Raw genomic sequence first — 24,718 nt, forward strand, 5'->3', positions numbered from 1 at the left:
TTACCCTGAGGCTCCATAAGGAAAGAAAGACCTTGCAGTAAAAAAAATCTTTTGGCACCACTAAAGGATCCCCCAAGGCTCAGGGTACCTATCAGCAGAGAGAGAGAGAGATAACAGGGACCCCCTAGGACCCCCCCTACCGATCGGAGGAGCGCCAAGAATTCGGACCCAGCATCACCATGAACACCATCTCTGTTCATATGTTCCAGGCACAGGAAGAGGAAACCAAGGAAGAGGAGGAGCTTCAGCATCCCCACGAGGCTTCAGTCATCTCCAGCGTCTCCTGGACTAAGGGAAAATGACCCCTGTGACATCATCAGGCTACACAAACCTGGCCGCCAGCTGGAGACCAGCCATACTAAGGGAAAATTGCCCCGTAACATCATCAGTCTACACAAACATGACCGCCAACTGAAGACAAGCCAGGCTAAGGGAAAATGGCCCTCAATACATCATCGGGCTACACAAACATGGATGCCAACCGGGGACCAGCCAGACCAAGGAAAAATGGCTGCCATTAGCTACAGCATGCTGCCAGAATCTTCCCTGTGCCCTCTGCAATGCTGCACCCTCTGCAAGAGGACCCCCTCCTGAAGCTAGGACACACATTAGGGGAGACTCTGCCATGCACACTGCACCAGTCTCTGCACTGGGTCCCCCCTGCACTATACCCACACTGCAAACAGTGGGGCATGCACCTAGGGGTCTCCTACACTGGTACCCCTCCAGACTTCCAGGGCAGGACACACTATACCAGGACCCTTACAGAGTCGGGATAGGGGGGGAGACCCCAGGGGTCTCTGCTGCATCCTCTGCCCTGGGCCCCCCACCAGACTCCAGGTCCTGACAGGTGGGAAAGGGAGTGGGGGAAGCCCAGCTTACTGAGGGATTTTTAATGATGGGAGGAGGGAACCTGCAGGCAGGTCTGACCGTCCCTGGAGGTTACCCGTGTTCACCCCAAAAAAAAAAGCAAAATGCCAAAAGGGGAGAGGGGGATTGTACTTACCCTACCATGGTGCGGGTAACGCTCCAGACAGAATCCTCGCCACCGAAGTAGGGGAGCTGTTGGCCAAGAGACCGCTGTGACTCAGACCTAAGCACGGTCATATGCATCTCTGCGAGATGTTTACCTTGTGTGCCAGCCTCTGTCCGTGGAGCTATGTCGCGGCCGACCTAGCGCGTAGCTGCGATCTGCATGCACTCGCTGGCTGGGCTGGACCACTGGAGCTAGATTATCCAACCCGTCGCCCAGCCCGGCAGCTGATTGTAGACCTCCCGAGAGAAAATACAAAAAAGATGTAAGGAAGGAGAAAAAAAATTCTAGGATCATAGATCCCAGCCGAGAGCCTAGGTCCTTACTCCTGACTAGACAGATTAAGACTGATTACCTAGAGCAGAGAGGGGGGTTATATACCAAGCTGTCCATGGGAGTAGCCAGGAGTTTTTTGTTCTGCCTAGTCCTACTCCTGGAGGAGGCAATATAACCCAGTAGTTATTTATGGAGCGCTGTGTCCGTCGATGAATGAAAGAGAAATAAAGAATGAGATTAGTTGCAAGGTAAAGAAGCAAAGAAAAATGACATGAATGATGCAAGAAAACAATGGCAAAAGAATGACTTTTCTTTTACCAATCTTCTCACACAGCTGCATTAAACAGATGAGATCACCAGCAAAGAAAGGTAGCTGAAAGAAGCTTTCAGTGTTTTGATAACAGCTACCCCAAGTGACTCCTGAAAACAATTAGTGCATGTAGACAAAAATCCAAGCGCACCGCAATAAACTGCCTTATGTGATTTAAAAGCCTTTATAAGGCCACAGGGAATAATAGGGAACTACAGCAGAAGAAATGTGTTCATTTACCATGCTTTCAACTTAGTGATCTCATGTTTAATACACAAGCACAGCTGAATCCTGGTGATAACTATCATGGCCTGACTTTGCTGACACACATGGCCTTAGTCTATAAAAGGAGTTAAAATGGTGATGGACCTATATCCGCATATGAAAGACCCTTGCACTTTATGTGGGAACAATGGTCTGAAATGCCCCCTGCTGAGTCAGTCCTACAGCTCTGCAATCAACAAAGCTCATGCGCCCTATTAACCACTTGAGCTCTGGGAGGTTTTACCCCCTTCAAGAGCAAAGTATTTTTTGCTATTCAGCACTGTGCTACTTTTTACACAAACAGAGCATTTTTGGTAGTATTTGATTACAACTTGTTTTTTTAATTATTGAGATATAAAACGGGAAAAAAAAAGATAGAAAATTTTGAAAATAAAAATTTGAAATGTTTTACTTTGTTAGAAAACGTATCCAATCAAAATATCAATTTTTTTTTTTTATATAAATTTAGGCCAAAATATATTCTGCTACAGGTCTTTGGCTCCCGCTTGCTCACGGACCCCCCCGCGCGAGTGACAGGCGGACCCGATGTCCGCCGGTCACTCGCGATCGTCGGTTACACCGGGAGAAAGGCAGGCGGCTAATGTAAACAAAGCCGCCTGTCAATCTCCGGTGTAACTGCACAGATCATATGGTCCTGCTATGTAGGACCGTTGATCTCTGCTGTTACACACACAGCCACATCCAATCACAGTTAGAATCACGCCCCAAGGGACACACTTAACCCCTCCCTCTCCAATAAAGTTAACCCCTTCACTGCCAGTGTCATTTTTACAGTAACAGTGCATATGTATAGCACTGATTACTGTAGTAATGTCACTGGTAACCCCAAAAGTGTCAAAAATGTCAGTCAAGGGTTCGATCTGTCCGCCGCAATGTCGCAGTCCCGCAAAAAAAAAAAAAAAATGCAGATCGCCGCTATTACTCGTTTAAAAAAAAAACAATAAAAATGACAAAAATCTTTCCCTTAGTTAGTAAACGCAATAACTTTTGTGAAAACCAATCAAAATACGCTTATTGCGATTTTTTTTACCAAACATAGGTAGCAGAAAACAAATTGGTTTAAAATGTTAAAAAAATTTAGATTTTTACATTTTTTTGGGGGGAAATTTCATATAAAAAAATTAGAAAAATATTGCTATTTTTGCAAAATTGTCGCTCTTTTTTTGTTTATAGCGCATGATCAAAAAAAATCGCACAGGTGATCAAATGCCACCAAAATAAAGCTCTGTTTGTGTGAAAAAAAGAACGTCAAATTCGTTTGGGTACAGCGTCGCACGACCGCGCAATTGTCCGTTAAAGTAAAGCAGTGCCGAATCGCGAAATAGGCCCTGGTCAGGAAGGGGGTAAAATCTTCCGGGGCTTAAGTGGTTAAAAAGCTATGACACTATACTGGTAATGGCAGTAATCAGCAACTTCTTGTGGGACTACAATTGGCGGGCAATCTGGTGCTAGCTGGGAGGTACACTAACGGACATAAATAGTGACACTAATACAGTGATCAGTGCTAATGCTGTACACTGTACTAATGACACTAGCTAGGAAGTGGTTAACATTGAGGGGCAACCAAAGGGTTGTGTGCCTAATAATGTGTAATACGTGCTGCTTTTCCTATGCTATCTGTTGCAGGGAAAAGAAACTGACAAACCGCTGTTCCCTGTACACAGAGTTTTGTGTTCTTTGTAAACACAGAACTCTGTGTGTGATTGGCCACAGCCGATCAGCTGAATTCAGCCAAACTCATTGGCTCAAATCAGCTCCCAAACTCATGCTGTGTCCAATCACAGCACGGGTTGGCAGGGGGCGTGTGCATGCATGCCTGAACCTGGAAGAAAGGCTGCGACATACAGGTATGTCACCTGGCCTGGAGCTGCCACTCGCCCACAGTACAACTACTGTGAACGGGCGGCAAGTGGTTAAAAAACTTTCAACAGCCTGGGGCATGTCAACCTTTCTTTAAAGCGTGCTGGTAGGGCACAGGGTTTTCTAATTAAGCTGTGGCTGTTTTATAAAGAAAACCAGTTGGAACACCGAATACATTTAGTGGATTTAAACTAAAATTGTAGTTGCACTTTAAGTGTTAAGTCTGACGCTGCTGATCAAGGGGACTTAGCACCCCTGAAGCATTATGTTACTTTTTGTAAAGCACCTACTGCAATAAAATAAGGAACATTCCTCGCTTCCCTTTTTTTTTTTGGCTGCCTTGGAATATATTCATACCGGAGTGGTTTAGATTGTGTGCTGCATAACTGAACTATTTTATTCAATGGTTTTGTGCAAATCTGTTAGCAGGCTGCGCTCGCACTTTGTCAGCATACAGCCAAACCCCAACATGTAGAAGTCTTCATGTACTTTACATCAGTGCAGTAAGGCTTCTGTCACACGGCGGCGGAGTCAGTTCTGTTCAGCGGGGGATCCCCCTGAGCAGGCAGATGACAGCTCCGTCTCCACTCTGTGTGCAGAGACGGAGCTGTCAGATCCCCACTCTCCTCTATGGGGAGATCGGATGAGAACAGACCGCCTGTCCGTTCTCATCCGATCCGATCCTCCAGACGGATGGAAAATAGGGTTTCCATCCGTCTGGATTTCACAGACAGGATCGGAATTGGATAGCAGCGGGTGTCAGCAGAGATGTCTCCCAGACATACGCTACCCCATAGGGATGCATTGAACATACGATCCGGTCCGCCTAAAAAACTGACAGGCGGATCGGATTGCCCGTGTGAAAGGGAAACAGACGTCCTCAATCTAACAGAACAAGGGGTCTTCTTCACCTGCAATTTTTTTACAGTGCAGATGTGACGGAGCCTCTAGCCCAGTATTTCTCAACCTTTTTTCCATCAAGTCACCCTTTAAAATTATGGACAGTCTCAAGGCACCCCATTCTAAAATGTAAAAACTATTCTAATATTTTTACACAATGCATGAACATCCATACATAGGACACCCAGCGTTGGAGGTAATTTGTTCTACCAAACCAAATACACTTTTGAACACTGGTGCTGACTATTAGCCCAATGTTTCTCTTCTCCCTCAGTCTTTCTCCATCGCTCAGCTAATGTGACCCCCAGCGACAGAGAGGGGCAAACAAACAAACAAAGATGCTGTGCAGGCAACCATCATTCTCCTTATTAATTGACAAGGTCATTGGTTGTTAGGACGCTGGCAGCTAGAAGATCGTAATGATGCACAATAAAAATCGGTGTCTTTGTGTAACTCAAGGCAGGCTTGTTCCACTTGCTGGCTTGTATACAATTTTTGCGCAATTTTGCCAAGGTACACCTGAAGATACCTCAAGCCCCCCAAAGGTGCCTGGGCACCATGGCTGAAAAAGGTTCTGATTTGAGGTGCCGTTCATGGAACATAGCCTGGGTTCACACTGGTGCATGCTGAACACCGCATGTGATTTTCACCAAAAATGCACCACATTCCTGTGCATGTGATGTCTGTGTGATGTGATTTGAGCCATATATTTTGTATGACTCAAATTGAATCACATTTGCACCAAAATGTTGTAGGACCCTTTTTTCCCTGCACCTAAATCTTATCGCATGGGTGTGAACACCCATGCAATGCAATTATGGCAAGCATTGCATTGTGGGAAAGTCGGAGTTACTAAAATAGCAGAGAGGTGATTTTTAGCTAAAAACGCCCAAAAAAAATTAAAACCAAAAAAACGCTGAAAAACGCCAATGCATTAAAAGCTAAAAAACGCTGAAAAACTCACTACATAGCTGCTGGCGTTTTTATAACGTCCAGTGTGCATGAGGCCTAATTCTTAAACCAAGAGATACACATACGTACAAAGTAAGCATACATACCCGAGTGCATCCACATGTACTGAGTTGTCCTACTAATATAAGCACAAGGTTTATTAAAAAGGTTGTAGACCCTCTCTTATAACTTGTACCTATAGGTAAGCCTATAATAAGGCTTACCTAAAGGTACTATAAATATCTCCTAAACTTTCACCGTTTAGGAGATACTTATTTTTAACGCAGCTGATGACGTCATCGGCGCATGCGCTCTGAAGGAGCGGCCACCTGAGCCGTTCCTTCAGGGCCCTGTGCCGTGAACGGCGGCTCCCGCGCGCATGTGTGGGAGTGATGTAATCGTGCCTCCAGCCAATCAGATGGCCGGAGGAGGAGGAGAGCAGCAGGAGGTCATGTGACCCCACAGCGGCGCTCTGAAATATGGAACTTAGTGGCATCATTTTTTTAAAAAAACATTGACACTGTGTATTATTATACCCTGTTATAACAGAAGGGCTGGCAGTACTGCTTTTCACTCACTTTACAACCAATTTAAAGTGGGGATCGTTCCAGAGCCTGGACTAGATGAGCGTTGTCAGTGGACTTTAGCCCAATGCTGGCTGAAAATGGATCACAGGAGTGCAGAACAAAGGGCACTCCTGTGACCCACAGAATAAGTAGGCCCAGAAGGCAGTACTCCCTGTGAGCATTTCAACATTTGTTTTAAACATTTTCTTGTGTACTTTCTGTATTTTGTCAGCAGGATATTGCTCCTTGATCACCAGCATTTAAATGACGCCTTCTGGATAATGTTGTCCAAGGTCAGCTAGCAATATAAACAGAGAAAATAGAACTTAAACAGGTAATCTGCTTTCTAGGATTGCAGAGGTCGACAGGCCACACTCCTACCACCTGCCGTTCCATTGTACTTTTTTTTTATTCCAGTAAACCAAAACAAGAAAAAGACTCCCGCACTCAACCCAAGATGAACGAAATGCTGACCCAGAGATAAAAATAATTATTCTGCAATGATTACACTGTAAATATCTCCTAAACTTGCACCGTTTAGGAGATACTTATTTTTAACGCAGTCGATGACGTCATCGGCGCATAGGCTCTGAAGGAGCGGCCATTTGTGCCGTTCCTTCAGATCCCTGTGCCATGAACGGCGGCTCCCGTGCGCATGTGTGGGAGTGATGTAATCGTGCCTCCAGCCAATCAAATGGCCGGAGGATGCAAACCAGAAAGCATGTCGGCCGTGTCCCTGCTGAGCGGGCGGCACTGCGGGGGCTTTGTTCTAAGGTAAGTATTTTATAATGCCCTAGTATGTGATGCATACTAGCTCATTATGCCTTTGTCTTACAGGGTTTTTTTTTTTTCATTTTTTTTCTTGGGTTTACAACCTCTTTAAAAGAGAAGCTCAGGAATTTAAAGAAATAAACATGTATACTCATCTTTGTAATTCAATGATGCATCTGTCCCCTCTGCCTCAAGACCGAGAGCCGAGTAATCAAAGACACTGAAGACGGAGAATCGAGTGATCAGCGGAGCAGGGAGCCAGTGACCATCATTCACTAGCTCTCTGCTTTGCCCGTCCAGCACTCACTGGAGCACCAGGCTAAGGAGGGGGTGGGAACATCAGGCTCTCAGCAGCGTGCGGAGAGGCTGAGCCAGCTGCTGGTCCATGCATCTGGGTGGATCCCACCATTAACCATTTAAGGACCAAGCCTATTTCTAAAACAGGTTGTTTAAAAGTTAAAATCAGTATTTTTAGCTAGAAAATTACTTAGAACCCCCAAACATTATATATATATATATATATATATATATATATATATATATATATATTTTAGCAAAGACTCTGGAAAATAAAATTAGCGGTCGTTGCAATATTTTTTGTCACACGGTATTTGCGCAGCAGTCTTTCAAACTAAATTTTTTGGAAAAAATACATTTCACTGCATTTACTAAACAGTAATGTTAGCCTAATTTTTAGTATATTGTGAAAGATGATGTCATGCCGAGTAAATAGCTACCCAACATGTTACGGTTTAAAATTGCACACACTCGTGGAATGGCGACAAACTACAGTACTTAAAAATCTCCATAAGCAACGCTTTAAAATGTTTTAACAGTTACTAGTTTAGAATTACAGAGTAGGTCTTTTTTTTTTAGAACTATTGCTTTCGCTCTGGCGATTGCAGCAATACCTCACATGTGGTTTGAACACTGTTTTCATTTGTGGACGCGACTTACGTATGCATTTTTCTTTCATGCAGGAGCTCACAGGGACTAGGGCGCTTTAATTATTATTTTTTTCCTATTTATTTTATTATATTTTTTATTTTTAGCACTGTTTTAAAAAAAAAAATAAAAAAAATCTGATCCCTGATTGCTGTCACAAGGAATGTAAACATCCCTTGTGACAGTAATAGGCAGTGACAGGTAGTCTTTATGGAGGAATCGGGGGTCTAAAAGACCCCAGACCCCTCCACTGCACTTCAAAGTATTCAAAATGCCGAAATTAGCAGTTTTGAATACTGACAGTTTTTTAAATTTGGCACCATTGGCTGCCTGCCGAGTAAACCAGAAGCGGCATCATGACGCCGCTTCTGGGTTATTACATCGGAGACCCGATCAAAGTCGAATCCGGCATTGTTCAGGACTCCAACCAGCCGGAAGACGTGGTAGCTGGTCGGGTGGGTCTCCCGGCGGTGCGACGGGAGACATGGGCAGAGCTGCAGGGGGGGGGGATGTCCCTTCCCGTTAGCTGGGATAATGGCCGAGCAGATCCTGAGCCGCATCGACTGTTATGTTCTGAAAGCCAACTGCCGGCTCTAGAGAACGATACCGGGTTGATGCCTGCAGCTGCAGACATCATCCTAGTACAACCACTACTCCGAGCCAACGTACAGGTATATCGATTAGCGGGAAGTGGTTAAAGAGGTTGTAACTCAAAAAAAAAAAAAAAAAAAAAGATCCTGTTTCTTTTAAGGAAGGTTAAACAGCATAGTACTTGTGCGGTCTGATTTGTCTCTTTCTATGCTGTAAAAAAAAACCTGGTTGATCCCTATGTTATAACAAGGTATAATACACAATGTCCTTGTTTTTTAAAAATTACACTGCTAAATTCCTTATTTAAGAACGCCGCTGTGCGGTCACGTGACCTTCTGCCGCTCTCCTCCCTTCTGGGTGTCTAAGCAGTACAGCAAGAGGGGCTGAGCGGACAGCACAGCGGTCACATTACCTTCCGACTGATGCCAGAGGGGAATGTCAGTCCCTCCCACTGTAGTCCTAAAGTCGGAGGAGGAGAGCAGCAGGGAGTCATGTGACCCCACAGCGGCGCTCTGAAATATGGAACTTAGCGGCATCATTTTTTAAAAAAAAACATTGACACTGTGTATTATTATACCCTGTTATAACAGAAGGGCTGGCAGTACTGCTTTTCACTCACTTTACAACCAATTTAAAGTTGGGATCGTTCCAGAGCCTGGACTAGCTGAGTGTTGTCAGTGGACTTTAGCCCAATGCTGGCTGAAAATGTATCACAGAAGTGCAGAACAAAGGGCACTCCTGTGACCCACAGAAATAAGTAGGCCCAGAAGGCAGTACTCCCTGTGAGCATTTCAACATTTGTTTTAAACATTTTCTTGTGTACTTTCTGTATTTTGTCAGCAGGATATTGCTCCTTGATCACCAGCATTTAAATGACGCCTTCTGGATAATAAGGTCAGCTAGCAATATATACAGAGAAAATAGAACTTAAACAGGTAATCTGCTTTCTAGGATTGCAGAGGTCGACAGGCCACACTCCTACCACCTGCCGTTCCATTGTACTTTTTTTTTTATTCCAGTAAACCAAAACAAGAAAAAGACTCCCGCACTCAACACAAGATGAACGATATGCTGACCCAGAGATAAAAATAATTATTCTGCAATGATTACCCATAGTTTCATTAGCTGTCCAGTGGAAGCTCTTGTTACATTAGCCTACAATATTCATAATCCATCCTCAGCAGGAATCATCTGTTTATTAATACAATTATGAATTAAAGAGGTTGTAAAACCTGGGGGGGGGGGGGGGGAAGACCTGTAAGACAAAGGCATAATGAGCTAGTATGCATCGCATACTAGCTCATTATGAAATACTTGCCTTAGAACGACGCGGTCTCAGTGGTGCCTGAACACCGCTGAGCGGCACGCTGACATCTTCCTCGATGTTTCTTCCGGGTTCACAGGCTCCGCCGCTGTGAGTGGCCAGAGCCACGATAACGTCACTCCCATGCATGTACGCGGCAGCCGCCTATTTGCGGCACAGGCTCTGAAGGTCCGGCACGGTAAGCCGAACCTTCAGAGCGCATGCACTGATGACGTCATCGGCTCTATACACTCTGAATATCTCCTAAACTGTGCAGGTTTAGGAGATATTGACAGCACCTTATTATAGGCTTACCTGTAGGTACAAGTAAAAAGAGAGAGATTACTTCCTATTTAAGAGAATTAGTGCTTCCATTGAACATGTAATACTAACTGTGGGTAATCATTGTGGATTCATTGTTAATCTTTGGGTAAGCATATTGTTTATCTTTTGGCGAGTGTGGGAGTTTTACTTGTTTTAGTTTACTTGATACTTTGTGATACTTGGGTGTATCTATTTTTTTTACTATAGCAGCTGCCAATCTTTAACCACTTGACCAAGCCTTTTCTGGCACTTTTTGTTTACAAGTTTAAATCGATATTTTTGCTACAAAATAACTTATAACCCCCAAACATTATATATATATAATACATTTTTTTAGCAAATTTTTTTATTATTTATTATATTTACACCGTCCCTTTATTTTATTTTTCTTTTCGTCACTTTTATTCCTATTACGAAGAGAATTAAGAATGTACATATCCCTTGTAATAGAAATAAGGATGACAGTCTCTCTTTATGGAGAGATCTGGGGTCAAAAAGACCCCCAAATCTCTCCTTTACCTTTAAAAGCAAAAAAAAAAAAGAATTGATATTTTACTTTAAAAAAAAAAAAATTTTTACATCTAACCTGGATCGGAAGTGACATCATGACATCAATCTGGTCCTCCAAAGCCATAGAGGCGATCCAAGAAAATCTAGTTTTCTATCGCCTCTATGACCAACCGGTGGCACCGTAGTGACGTTTCTCAGATGGGCCTCTAGAAATGGTAAGTCAGAGAAACACCACCACTTCAGAAAGCAATCCAGTGGCTAATAAGCAGCTCGGATCGTTTTCATGAGAAAGCCAGTCGCCGGTTAGAGAAAAAAAAAAAAAGAAAAAAGAAGATACCAGAGTTAGGACTCTGATAGCTTCAGCCAAAACTCCAGTAAACCAATTGCAAACCGAAACATACAGGATCTCACGAAAGTTAGTACATCCCTCACATTTTTGTAAATATTTTATTATAATTTTTCATGTGACAACAAAAAATGACACTTTGCTACAATGTAAAGTAGTGAGTGTACAGTTTGTATAACTGTGTAAATTTGCTGTCCCCTCAAAATAACAACACACAGCCATTAATGTCTAAACCACTGGCAACAAGTGAGAATGTCCAAATTGGACCCAATTAGCCATTTTCCCTCCCCGGTGTCATGCGACTCATTAGTGTTACAAGGTCTCAGGTGTGAATGGGAGCAGGTGTGTTAAATTTGATGTTATCGCTCTCACTCTCTCATACTGGTCACTGGAAGTTCAATCTGGCACCTCATGGCAAAGAACTCTCTGAGGATCTGAAAAAAGAATTCTTGCTCTACATAAAGATGGTTTTGGCTATAAGAAGATTGCCCAGACCCTGAAACTGAGCTACAGCACGGTGGCCAAGACCATACAGCGGTTTAACAGGACAGGTTCCACTCAGAACAGGCCTCGCCATGGTCGACCAAAGAAGCTGAGTGCATGTGCTCAGCATCATATCCAGAGGTTGTCTTTGGGAAATAGAGTGCTGCCAGCAGAGGCCCAGAGCAGAGCTGCAGAGGTTGAAGGGGTGGGCGGACAGCCTGTCAGTGCTCAGACCATACGCCAAAAACATCAAATTGGTCTACATGGCTGTCATCCTAGAAAGAAGCCTGTTCTAAAGATGATGCACAAGAAAACCCGCAAACAGTTTGCTGAAGACAAGCAGACTAAGGACATGGAATATTGGAACCATGTCCTGTGGTCTAATGAAACCAAGATAAACTTATTTGGTTCAGATGGTGTCAAGCATCTGTGGCGGCAACCAGGTGAGGAGTACAAAGACATGTATATCTTGCCTACAGTCAACCATGGTGGCGGGAGTGTCATGGTTTGAGGCTGCATGAGTCCTGCCCGCACTAGGGAGCTACAGTCCATTGAGGGAATGTACTGAGACATACTGAAGCAGAGCATGATCCCCTCCCTTTGAAGGCTAGGCCGCAGGACAGTATTCAAACATGATAATGACCCCAAACACACCTCCAAGACTTGGACTGGCCAAGCATGTCTCCAGATTTAAACCCTATTGACCATCTGTGGGGCATCCTCAAATGGAAGGTGGAGGAGCTCAAGGTCTCTAACATCCACCAGCTGTGTGATGTCATAATGTAGGAGTGGAAGCGGATTCCAGTGGCAATCTGGTGAACTCCATGCCCAAGAGTGTTAAGGTAGTGCTGGAAAATAATGGTGGGCACACAAAATAATGACACTTTGGGCCCAATGTCGACATTTTCACTTAGGGGTGTACTCACTTTTGTTGCCAGCGGTTTAGACATTAACGGCTGTGTGTTGAGTTATTTTAAGGGGACAGCAAATTTACACTGTTATACAAGCTGTACACTCACTACTTTACATTGTATCAAAGTGTCATTTCTTCAGTGTTGTCACATGAAAAGATATATTAAAATATAAAATATTATATGTACAAAAATGTGAGAGGTGTACTCACTTTTGGGAGATAGTGTATACATACATATGTATACATATTGCGGTTGGCAAGTGGTGAACAAAACAAGTGACTTTTTTTTTTTACACTGAGCTCTGCATTTTTTTTCTATATAGTTACATAGTCTAGTTAAAAACAGAAAGAATATATTTTCAATGGAGTAAAATGTGCCATTCTTTTAAAGTGATAATAAAGTAAATAAAAAAATAACTAACAAACATGTCACACTTATGTGCTCTGTGCAGCGGTTTTGCACAGAGTAGCCCCAATCCTTCTCTTCTCGGGTCTCCCGCCGATAAGAGGAGGTTTTTTACCTTCATAGAATGCATGAAGGTAAAAAACCTTCAGCCTCTACAAACACTTTTAACAAGTGTTGCAAATTACCTTGACATTTTGTGAAAATATTACACATGCTAACATTGTATCAGTATTTTATAGACTTTAAAAAAATCGACTGCCCCATGAACCCTCTGGTTGGATGTATAAAATCCATTTGATTTGGAATAAGTTCTCATAACTAACCACTCAGTGTCTGCCACCCCTGCCAATACCTTCTACATTTACCCAAAATCCAAAACACTAAAAACATATAAAGCCATCAACAACTCTGCCACAAGCTACATCACCAATCTTGTCTCAAAATATCATCCAAATTGTTCTGTATTCTCTACTCAAGACCCCTTGCTTTCTAGATCCCTTATCACCTCCTCACATGGTTTCCTCCAGGACTTCTGCAGAGTCTCTCCCATTCCATACCACAACCTATCTAGCTATCTCTTGCTATGTCCACCTTTAGGCAACCTCTGAAAGTGGATCTCTTAAGGTAAGCCTATCCTACCTCTAGTTACATTGGTTCTAAAGCCTAAATCTTTTTTTTTTTTTACCTTAAGGCATTCCTTGTGCTTAGGTAAAAAATGTTTAGGCAATGTTTTTGGCCCTTCACCCCCCCCCTTAACCTACATGGGCCATCAGCCTATCTAGCACTGCATACCTCTGCAGCTCTTCTCTCCCCTCACTTCCATGTCTCACTTGCCTTTCTGAGACACCGGGAGCCATTGGCTTCCGCTGCTGTAAACCAAAGCAAGTGACGAGGACGCGGGGGGCTGGGCCGAGTCCCGCTGTCTCAGTCAATGGACATAGCAGCAGGGCTTGGAAAGGAGCATGCACAAATGCCCTTATGGGAAGCAGAGGAGGGGGCCAGGAGCGCCGGGGTTGAACCCAAAAATGAGGAGTTTTGGGCCTGCTTTGTGCAATTCCATTGCACATAGCATGCAAGTATAGACAGGTTTATTAAAAAAAAAATAAATAAAAATCCTTTATAATCACTTTTACAAAAAAAAAAACTGCACCTTTTCAATCAGCTTATTCCTCACATTTGTTACCTTTTGGATCACTTATCCCGTCCCTTAAATCTGTAACGCGCTGTGCAAACTGGGGATGCTATATAAATCATGTATAAAAATAATAAAATAATACATTTTTAGCTTAATGCTCAGATATATCATAGATTCCTCATTCTCTATGTCTTGCAGCTGCCGAAAACAAATGAAAAATACATATTTAAAATGGGTAGAGTTAAAAAAAGACAAAATAATTACAACCAAGAACAAAATCCATTAAGCTCTTAAAACTAAAGAAAAAATTTAGTAATGATCTAAAAAAAAAAAAATAACCCAGGCCAGCTCCCTTGTCCCTTAAATACACTGAGGCATAATCAACAGGTGCTTACTTACCTCCACCAACGGTGGTAGTCTTTTGCACTATCTATCTTGGCTGGTAAAATTCTAGTGTCTGGCTGCCTGCGCCCTTATGGCCCATATACCTAAATAGGATGTAACCAGTGCAGCAGGAGCAACATTCAATTCAAGACAGGGGGCATCAGAGCATATATGCGGCACCGGGAACAGTAGGCCTTTAATGCCCAGCTACCACATACCGTATTTTCCGGCGTATAAGACGACCCCCCTATTACATGATCTACCGGTAATACTTATACTTAGGTTACCTTGGAGATATTATACTCGGCGTATAAGACGACCTCCCATTTTTGGGGGATTTTTTTGAGGTTCAAAAGTAGTCTTATACGCCAGAAAATACAGTATGTACCTCCACAGCAGTCTGAGGTCATCTACTGAGGCCACGCTCACTGCGCAATACTAGCACACTGACTAAGCTGTCTCTGACAGGGATGGGCTCCCAATCAAATTGTAAAAAATTAGGGGCCCTCATTGGATAAATTGGATAAAAGCATGGTTATTTTTTAAAACAACTTTTTGTATAAGGAATATTGGTCCTAATGCGGTTTCCTTTCCAGCTTACTATCAATACAACCTAAGTGGTTCCATTTACAACAAATCGAACATTTAGTGCTGATTTAACAAAACAAAAAAATTTCTAATGATCATTGAAGAGATGTTTATTAGGTGCTGAAGCCAAATGTGTCTAATGGAAAATGCATATTGTTCTTTAATGGGAAAGGGTTCTGTGTCTGAATACCATCATCGTTAGGAGAGGATAATGACATTTTAAAACGCTTTGAGAACAACGGTGATGGACTAAGTTTACTGTAATACTTGCAGACTCATCATAAAAAGCATTTTGCAAAGTAGATCTTAGCTTTTTCAGGCCAATTAAAAGATACACAATCTGAGCTAACATTGAGCTGCTTTGCAGACAACACAACTGACACTTGGGGATTTGAGGAAGACTAGCAGCATAAAGCTACAAGACATTCATTTCTAGGCAGGATTTAGTGGAATTATTGAATAAGGTAACAAAAGGAGATGCTGTGATATGCCAAGTGCTGTATCTGGTAGCAACTAGTCAGATCTCACCATTTAAGTCTTCTGACAACAGCGACTTGTAGATCTGTTCCTCTGGATTTCCTTATTTTTATCATTATCATTGCAATGCCTTATTCAAACAAGCTTTTAATAGCAATAAGTACCCTGATGATATTATGTTTTAATGGCAATTGTAAAGTTATAAGGATATTTTTTTTTTTCATAGGTGATGTAAAGTTGTTTGTACATGTCCTTTCTTCCTAATGAAATAAGTTTCATAATTTAGTTAGAAATTTATGAAACAATGCTTATAAACTTTTGTGCTTTTATATGTGACCAGTAGGTGGCGATCTCTGCTCCTTTTTCAAAATTTCGAGTTTCTATTTACCTCCTGGCAAAAAAAAAAAAAAAAAAACTAAACAAAAAAAAAAAAAAACATGATTGCACCCCTCATTTGCTCTAAAATGTACTTAAACAAATGAATGGATTTATACAGCTGTATCGCTATACAGCTCTGTCCAATGTTTTAATCCATGTGACTTAAACAGAACAACTATTGCATTTTCTCAAAAAATCTACACACACACACACCCCACTATATGTATAAATATACATACTGTGACAGAGTAGGTCCCGGTCACTGAAAATGTAGAAGAATATGACATAGGATTTGCTTTCAGAGTTAATGCGAGCTTCCGGACTATCATTTCTGTGTTGAAAAGCTGTATTTTTGCTTTTCTCCGGATTCTGTTGTTCCAGATCGTAAACCTTCAATCCTGTGTCCAGATTTTACCAGGTGCCTGCAGCTGGTCTGAGTACACAGATGTGCAGGGTCATTATATACGCAAACCTGAGGATAGCTCAGAGCTCCCCAGTTTGGAGACACAGCGGGTCTTAACCAGGGGTGAGAGGAGCCCCATTCGGGAGTCAAGAGACAGGAGGTCTCACCCAGGGGTCAGAGGAGCTCCAGTCAAGAGACAGGATGTCTCATCGAGGGGTCAGAGGTGCCCCAGTCAGGAGTCAAGAGACAGGATGTCTCATCGATGGTTCAGAGGTGCCCCAGTCAGGAGTCAAGAGACAGGATGTCTCATCGATGGTTCAGAGGTGCCCCAGTCAGGAGTCAAGAGACAGGATGTCTCATCGATGGTTCAGAGGTGCCCCAGTCAAGAGACAGGATGTCTCATCGATGGTTCAGAGGTGCCCCAGTCAAGAGACAGGATGTCTCATCGATGGTTCAGAGGTGCCCCAGTCAGGAGTCAAGAGACAGGATGTCTCATCGATGGTTCAGAGGTGCCCCAGTCAAGAGACAGGATGTCTCATCGAGGGGTCAGAGGTGCCCCAGTCAGGAGTCAAGAGACAGGATGTCTCATCGATGGTTCAGAGGTGCCCCAGTCAAGAGACAGGATGTCTCATCGAGGGGTCAGAGGAGCTCCAGCCAGCAGCCAGGTCTCATTCTAGGAGTCATTTGGGCACCTATCGGAGTGTTAGGAGAACCCTTATCCAGATGCCAGGACTGGGCTGTGCAGCAGGGTGCTGAGACTAAGGCTAAAAGAACCAAGTGGACCAGTAGAGCTGGACAACACAGTGAAAGGGACTGGTAGGAACAGTGGGGCTGCCAACAAGAGAGACAGGTGACTCTGTATTTTAGTTAGACTGTTCATATTGATGTGGAAGAATCCCTGAGTGAGCAACTATGTCTATGTGAACTTTCCAGTTTATTTAATAAAAGTGGGCTGCCATGTCCTAAAATATAGTTTGGACTGGCACAACTCATTAAAAAAGGACCCACCACTTGAGAATAATCTTCCCACAATACACGCAATATTATAGTTTTCCTTTGAAATAGGTAACCACTTATGTCACAAAAATTACTAACAAATTGCATTGTATTTTAATTTCCGAAACAACAGTGCCCATCCATCCACCTCTAACTTGCATGCAAGAGAACAGTGAAGGTTCACTAACCCTTTCACCAATCAGCCTGGTAATCCTAAACCATGAAACAAAATGTAACTTACAACTGCTGAGAAAGGTTATAATAAAGCATATTAAGAAGAGAATTGCTAGGGTGCAGTGCAGGGCAGTTCTTTCCATAAGGTGATGTGAGATCCGTGTCTCAGGTTGTGGTATGTTTTTCCACTTGTTCTGATCAAATGTAGATACACTAGTTTCCAGCATATTTTATGAAAGATAAAGCATCCTGCTAGCATGACTCTCATATAAGTAATCGGGGTATGGACAACTTGACCAACTGTAACCTGCATAAGCCATAGTTGCCAGATGTAACCAATTTCTACAGTTAGAAATCACTGGAAATGTGCATGTGATAATACTTTTATTACATTTCAAGTTAATCTTTCCATTCCCCAAGCATTAGAAAAATAGCAGTACCTTCCACAAATGTACTGCAAATGTCCAAAATTTAGTCCACATTTCTGAAAATTGGGCACCTAAAGAGACTCTTTCTGAAAGAGTTTTTTTTTTTTTTTCCAACGAAAGTCAGAAGCTAAGCCAAGCCAAGCCATCATCTCATCTCTAACCATTACTAGCTAGAGATCACACCCAGAATAGTAAGTGAAAGGAGGAACAATTACAAACAGGCCCTTACATTTTCATGTATTCAAAAGTGAGAAAAAGCAACACAGATTAAAAAAAAAAAAATCAATGTAGTATAGATGTGCATAAGAGCTTGTGTTATGAGTGTAATAACACTTTAAATTATGACCATGGGAATGCAAAGAGTCATGGTTATTTGAAGACTGCAATTGCACAACCAGAAGTGAAAGGGTATATAAGGCATATAAAGGGTTATGACCATAGGGCAAAGTCACTGTACAGACCAACTAAAAGTCCAATTAAAATTCAATCAAACTCCAATTTGGAGTCCAAGGAACACACTCTAAAGCCTGGTACAAACTAATAGTTTTTTTTTCCCTTTAACCCAAAAAAAAATGCACAACTCTGGTCGAAGCCGCTGTAGTAACAATCCGACCTTGGTACAGTGATCTCCACCTCTGAACTATTGTGTTCTGACAGGGGTACTGCCCCCCCCCCCGCAAGAACACTCCAGTCAGCGCTATCGGCTATTGGCTGAGAGCACTGATAAGGAGTCAGTTGGCTGCTGGTTCTCCAGCATGCTCAACCAACAGAAGCCCTTTGGCTGTTTTTTACTGAACCGGCCAATGTCTCTCAACATTTGGCCCGTGTGTACTAAGCATTAGGGTCTGCTTCAAACTTGTGGCTACTATCAAAGTGCTAGAAGTGAACTCTAGAAACTGGATGCAAGCAGAAAGAGGGAAGCACCATCTCAGGGCAGCAGATCAACAATTTTTATTAAGCTCATAATTTGGCAATTTGCTTGTTAAAACAAATAGCAATTCACCGCTATAGAAGAGAATGCAATCCTGCTTGGAGTGGACCCCTGGTGTAGGGCTGGAAGTGACATCAATCTCAGGGGAAAAAGAGCAGCGTAGGAGTATGGCTCAGATGGCCTGAGGAAGGAGCCCATGTTCTGTAACACGTAGCCACCCTAATACACTGCTCTGTGCCCCGGGATTGACATCACGTCTGCCCCCTGCTCCGGTGGTGCACTTCAAGCAGGATTGAATCACTCTTCCTCTTCCTGGCTTTGGTTTGTCGGCTCTGGCTGCTACAGTATCAACACAGAGACACAGCGGATTGCATGACTTTTCCTCTTCCTGGCATTGGTTTGTCAGCTCTGGCTGCCACAGTATCCACACAGAGACACAGCGGATTGCATGACTTTTCCTCTTCCTGGCATTGGTTTGTCAGCTCTGGCTGCCACAGTATCCACACAGAGACACAGCGGATTGCATGACTCTTCCTATTCCTGGCTTTGGTTTGTCGGCTCTGGCTGGTAACAGTATCCACATAGAGACAGTGGATTGCATTACTCTTCCTCTTCCTGGCTCTGGTTTGTAGGCTCTGGTTGGTACAGTATCCATACAGAGAGACAGGGCATTGCATTACTCTTCCTCTTCCTGGCTTTGGTTTGTCGGCTCTGGCTGGTACAGTAGCCATACAGAGACACAGCGGATTGTGTTACTCTTCCTCTTCCTGGCTCTGGTTTGTCGGCTCTGGCTGGTACAGTATCCATACAGAGACACAGCGGATTGCATTACTCTTCCTCTTCCTGGCTTTGGTTAGTCAGCTCTGGCTGGTAGAATATACACGCAGAGAAAACGGCGGCTGTCTGGTACACAGTGGGATCCTGGGACCGGGACGATAGTGATGTTTAACTGTTTTTGATAAGCGAGTTGCTGTTTTTTAACATCCGAGCTGCCAATTTATGAGCTTAATAAAAAACCTGCTGTGTGTAGCGCTTCCCTATTTCTAATTGCACAATCTGGAAGGCATGGAATTTTTTTTTTAACTATAGTTAGTAACTATATAGTAGAACAAAGTGCTCTGTTTTTAAGGACAATACAGGTTGCATTTTGTAACCAATCATATCAGAAAAAGCCATCACTTTAAGGTTTCCAATAACCAATCCCACAAGAGCAAAATGAGCTTAGGAGACAGATAAAAAATCAATAGAGATTTTTTTAAAAATAAAACTGCTGCAGAAAGCTAGAAGTAACATGCATTGGACCGGAGAGAACATAATGATCTTGCCAAAAAATGTGTTTATGGCTCGCCATATTGACACACATCGTTATAAGCGGATGACTATCCCAAACAGATAATTTAGATGAGTCATGTCTACAGCATGCTGTTAACAAAGGCATGCCATTTACGCTACCTATTTCGGAGGCAAGACTAAATCAATTTATTTGATGTTGTGTTTTCTCCTGTAACTTTGTCCCCGGGTTACTCTTTGTTAAAAATACATTATTCCAGGAAGCGGTGTCTTATTTTGCATCCCATTGAGTGGGAAAGGATAGTTGAATTTTCCGAAGAGGCATTTCAGAGTCAAATGAGGACATAAAACACAGTTCAGAGAAAGTGCGGGCTGTCCTAGATGTGAAAATCCTCCAGTTAGATTGCATTACATTGTGACAAGACTGTCATAGCAGAATAAGCCATGCTGATTTTACATCACTTCCACTGCATGTCTCAAAACAAGGCTGTAACAATCCACTAATCCTAAAATACCTTTTTGTGCATAGATATTTATAGAAAAGTTAATCAGTTTGTCAGAGCGCACAAAGATCAACCAAGAATAAACAAAGAAACGTTTCATATGTTTGCCCCTTTTTCATATATCTCCAACGGTTGTATTATATAAATCCACTACAAGTCCTATCACTTAGGAGCCATTTTTTATGTGCAAGTCATATGGTTAGACATATCTGAACGGGAATATACAGTATATGGTAAGGGATTGTTTGCATGTTTACCCTCACTATAATTTACTCTCAGAAATCAATCATCCTATTCCCATATACCATTTCAAAACTGGTAGATCCCTCCTAAAACTGCCCAATCTCCTGCATTAATTAGTCTATGTAATAGCTCTAAAATGTTGGTTTTATGTAGACAATTGTTTACTTTGAGTGTTTTAGTTCCTATTAGGTTACATCACTTAGAGCCGGTTCACACTGGGGCGACTTGTCAGGCGACCTGGTCGTCTGACAAGTCGCCGCGGGTCGCCTGCCATAGATTAGCACAGGACCCGTTCTAATAGAAGCGACACAAGTCGCTCCGACTTAGAAAAAGGGTCCTGAGCTTCTTTGGGGGTACCTGGAGCGACCTGCATTGACTTCAATGATATGAAGTCCGTGCCGGACGATCCGAGGTCGCAGTGCGAGCTGTTCACCGCGACCTCACAGGTCGCCCCGGCAAGTCGGGTCGCTGTAATGTGAACCGGATCTTAGATCTTTAAAGTGGAACTTTACTTTTGCAATCAACATTAACTACTTTTAATCATTCTGCTACTAGCAATTGTAAATAGACAGGAAAGTATATATTTACTTGGTCTAAACTTTTTTTTTTTTTTTACATTACTTCAGTTGCTTCCTGGTTTCTGGCCTAGGCAAATGAGGTCATACATCCCATGAGTCTTCATGGGCATTTTTTTTTTCCATCTGGAGGAGGGGGGGGTTCTCAGCCAAGCACACCCTCCCTTCCTGTTAAGGACAGATGGATTCCAGGAACTACAGTGCCTTGCGAAAGTATTCGGCCCCCTTGAACTTTGTGACCTTTTGCCACATTTCAGGCTTCAAACATAAAGATATAAAACTGTACTTTTTGGGAAGAATCAACAACAAGTGGGACACAATTATGAAGTGGAACTAAATTTATTGGATATTTCAAACTTTAACAAATAAAAAACTGAAAAATTGGGCGTGCAAAATTATTCAGCCCCTTTACTTTCAGTGCAGCAAACTCTCTCCAGAAGTTCAGTGAGGATCTCTGAATGATCCAATGTTGACCTAAATGACTAATGATGATAAATAAAATCCACCTGTGTGTAATCAAGTCTCCGTGTAAATGCACCTGCACTGTGATAGTCTCAGAGGTCCGTTTCAAGCGCAGAGAGAATCATGAAGACCAAGGAACACACCAGGCAGGTCCGAGATACTGTTGTGGAGAAGTTTAATGCCGGATTTGGATACAAAAAGGTTTCCCAAGCTTTAAACATCCCAAGGAGCACTGTGCAAGCGATAATATTGAAATGGAAGGAGTATCAGACCACTGCAAATCTACGAAGACCTGGCCGTCCCTCTAAACTTTCAGCTCATACAAGGAGAAGACTGATCAGAGATGCAGCCAAGAGGCCCATGATCACTCTGGATGAACTGCAGAGATCTACAGCTGAGGTGAGAGACTCTGTCCATAGGACAACAATCAGTCGTATACTGCACAAATCTGGCCTTTATGGAAGAGTGGCAAGAAGAAAGCCATTTCTTAAAGACATCCATAAAAAGTGTTGTTTAAAGTTTGCCACAAGCCACCTGGGAGACACACCAAACATGTGGAAGAAGGTGCTTTGGTCAGATGAATCCAAAATCAAACTTTTTGGCAACAATGCAAAAGGTTATGTTTGGCGTAAAAGCAACACAGCTCATCACCCTGAACACACCATCCCCACTGTCAAACATGGTGGTGGCAGCATCATGGTTTGGGCCTGCTTTTCTTCAGCAGGGACAGGGAAGATGGTTAAAATTGATGGGAAGATGGATGGAGCCAAATACAGGACCATTCTGGAAGAAAACCTGATGGAGTCTGCAAAAGACCTGAGACTGGGATGGAGATTTGTCTTCCAACAAGACAATGATCCAAAACATAAAGCAAAATCTACAATGGAATGGTTCACAAATAAACATATTCAGGAGTTAGAATGGCCAAGTCAAAATCCAGACCTGAATCCAATCGAGAATCTGTGAAAAGAACTGAAAACTGCTGTTCACAAACGCTCTCCATCAAACCTCACTGGGTTCGAGCTGTTTTGCAAGGAGTAATGGGCAGAAATTTCAGTCTCTCGATGTGCAAAACTGATGGAGACATACACCAAGCGACTTACAGCTGTAATCGCAGCAAAAGGTGGCGCTACAAAGTATTAACTTAAGGGGGCTGAATAATTTTGCATGCCCAATTTTTCAGTTTTTTATTTGTTAAAAAAAGTTTGAAATATCCAATAAATTTCGTTTTACTTCATGATTGTGTCCCACTTGTTGTTGATTCTTCACAAAAAATTACAGTTTTATAGCTTTATGTTTAAAGCCTGAAATGTGGCAAAAGGTTCAGTTCAAGGGGGCCGAATACTTTCGCAAGGCACTGTAAATGCTACATGAATCATCTACCCTTACTCAAGATGGCAACGGCTAGAAATGCTAGGGGGGGTTTGTCAAAGTGATTTCTCAAAACAAAATAAAGCATGGAGACATGGCTGGATGGGTGAGTTTGCTTTAAATAGTTTGAGGTACTCCGATAAGTTATATAGAACCGTATCAAGGCTATGAACTTTCAAACATTTGCCCGTTCCTAAATAGTAACTAGGCTTATAGACAGTTCACATCTAGCCATTGTAAAAACCCACTGGGTTAACTGGCATGATTAAAATCACAAACTGGGCACTATTGGCATTGTAGGGATACCCCCCAATACACTTTGCAAAGTGCGGAACCAGAATGCACCATGTAAATGCTTTTCCAAAGCATGTGAATTTCCTTGCACCACAAACCATACTTGGGAACCATCTGTGTGCTTTGGTGCATTAAAAAAATGTCCAATTACACAAAATCAGAAACTCTCTAGAAGACCTGGTGTTATCCTCATAGAATAGAAGTGCTTCATATAACAAGACTTGGTCTGAATGGAATGCTTTCATCAATTCAGACGAAGTGAAGAGTCTCCATGGAGATGCCCCAGGCAATTAAACAAGCGACATGGCTACTCCCCTCATTTTCCCGTATTCTAACCATTCTCCCCCCCCCCCTTTTCTTTTCTCTCTCCCCCCTTTTCCTCCCCTGCCCTGTTCTCTCCCTTCCCCCTTTCTTTCCATTTCCTGCCCCTTCTTGACCCATAGCCTATTCTGCTATGACCCTTTCATATCCGCCTTCAACCTTCCCCTTTTATTGGTACTGGAAAACTAACCATATTTGACATTCAAGAATTATAACAGTTATGCACTCTGGACATGTACTTGCTTTTTATTGTACCGTCTCTAGTACATTATATACATACTTATGTTCTTTTGACTCCTGCTGGTTTTCTCCAATCCCTGTACAAATGTCTTAACTGTCTGTACTAACTGAGTAACTTTATAAAGAATTTGAAAAAAAATGTCAAATTTTTGGTGTGTTGTGGTGCAATGGTAGTCATTTCAAAATGAGTGGTCTAATGTACTCTAACACCGAGAATACCACACATTATCAATCACGTGGTAATGTACCACAACAGTGTGAAGGGGGCCTACAACAAGCTCTCACTGACCTCACTGTAGCTGCAGACACTACGGAACAAGTCATCCTTAAGGTTCACAAAAGAAGCAGTGAAGTTTAAGTCTGGTCTCAGTAGTTTGCTTATTTCTCTTCCTGTGCACTTGCTGTGTGTTGAGATTATAAATTTGGCAGACTAAGTCAGAGCTGTGGATATTTATTTTTTTACCTGGGGGGGATGGGAGGTTCAGCCTTGAATGCCTAAAGGAGAACAATGAGGTGACGTGCGCAGAGTGCAGTGGCGAATTGTGAGTTTGGCAAAATTATGCTTACAGTGAGAGGCTAAAAAACTTGAGCTTACTCACTGTGTACTCAATATAATATGGCACACTGTGTACCCACAAAATATGCTTTATTCACTATGCCTGACAGACAGATATAAACTTCAATACACATTTGCAAAAAATTAAGCTCTTCTGCCAGCAGCTTACCTTGAGGAACTTCATTAACATAGTCAG

General features: G+C 42.6%; 1 protein-coding gene across 4 annotated transcripts in view; it reads right to left on the reverse strand.

The window, feature by feature from the left end:
* PPP3CA (protein phosphatase 3 catalytic subunit alpha) overlaps positions 1–24,718 on the reverse strand; it is a 466,059-nt gene that overhangs the window by 175,008 nt on the left and 266,333 nt on the right. The gene's annotated exons all lie outside the window — the stretch shown is intronic.

The sequence above is a fragment of the Pelophylax lessonae genome, assembly GCF_965119305.1.
Source record: "Pelophylax lessonae genome assembly, chromosome: 1".
Classification (NCBI taxonomy): domain Eukaryota; kingdom Metazoa; phylum Chordata; class Amphibia; order Anura; family Ranidae; genus Pelophylax; species Pelophylax lessonae.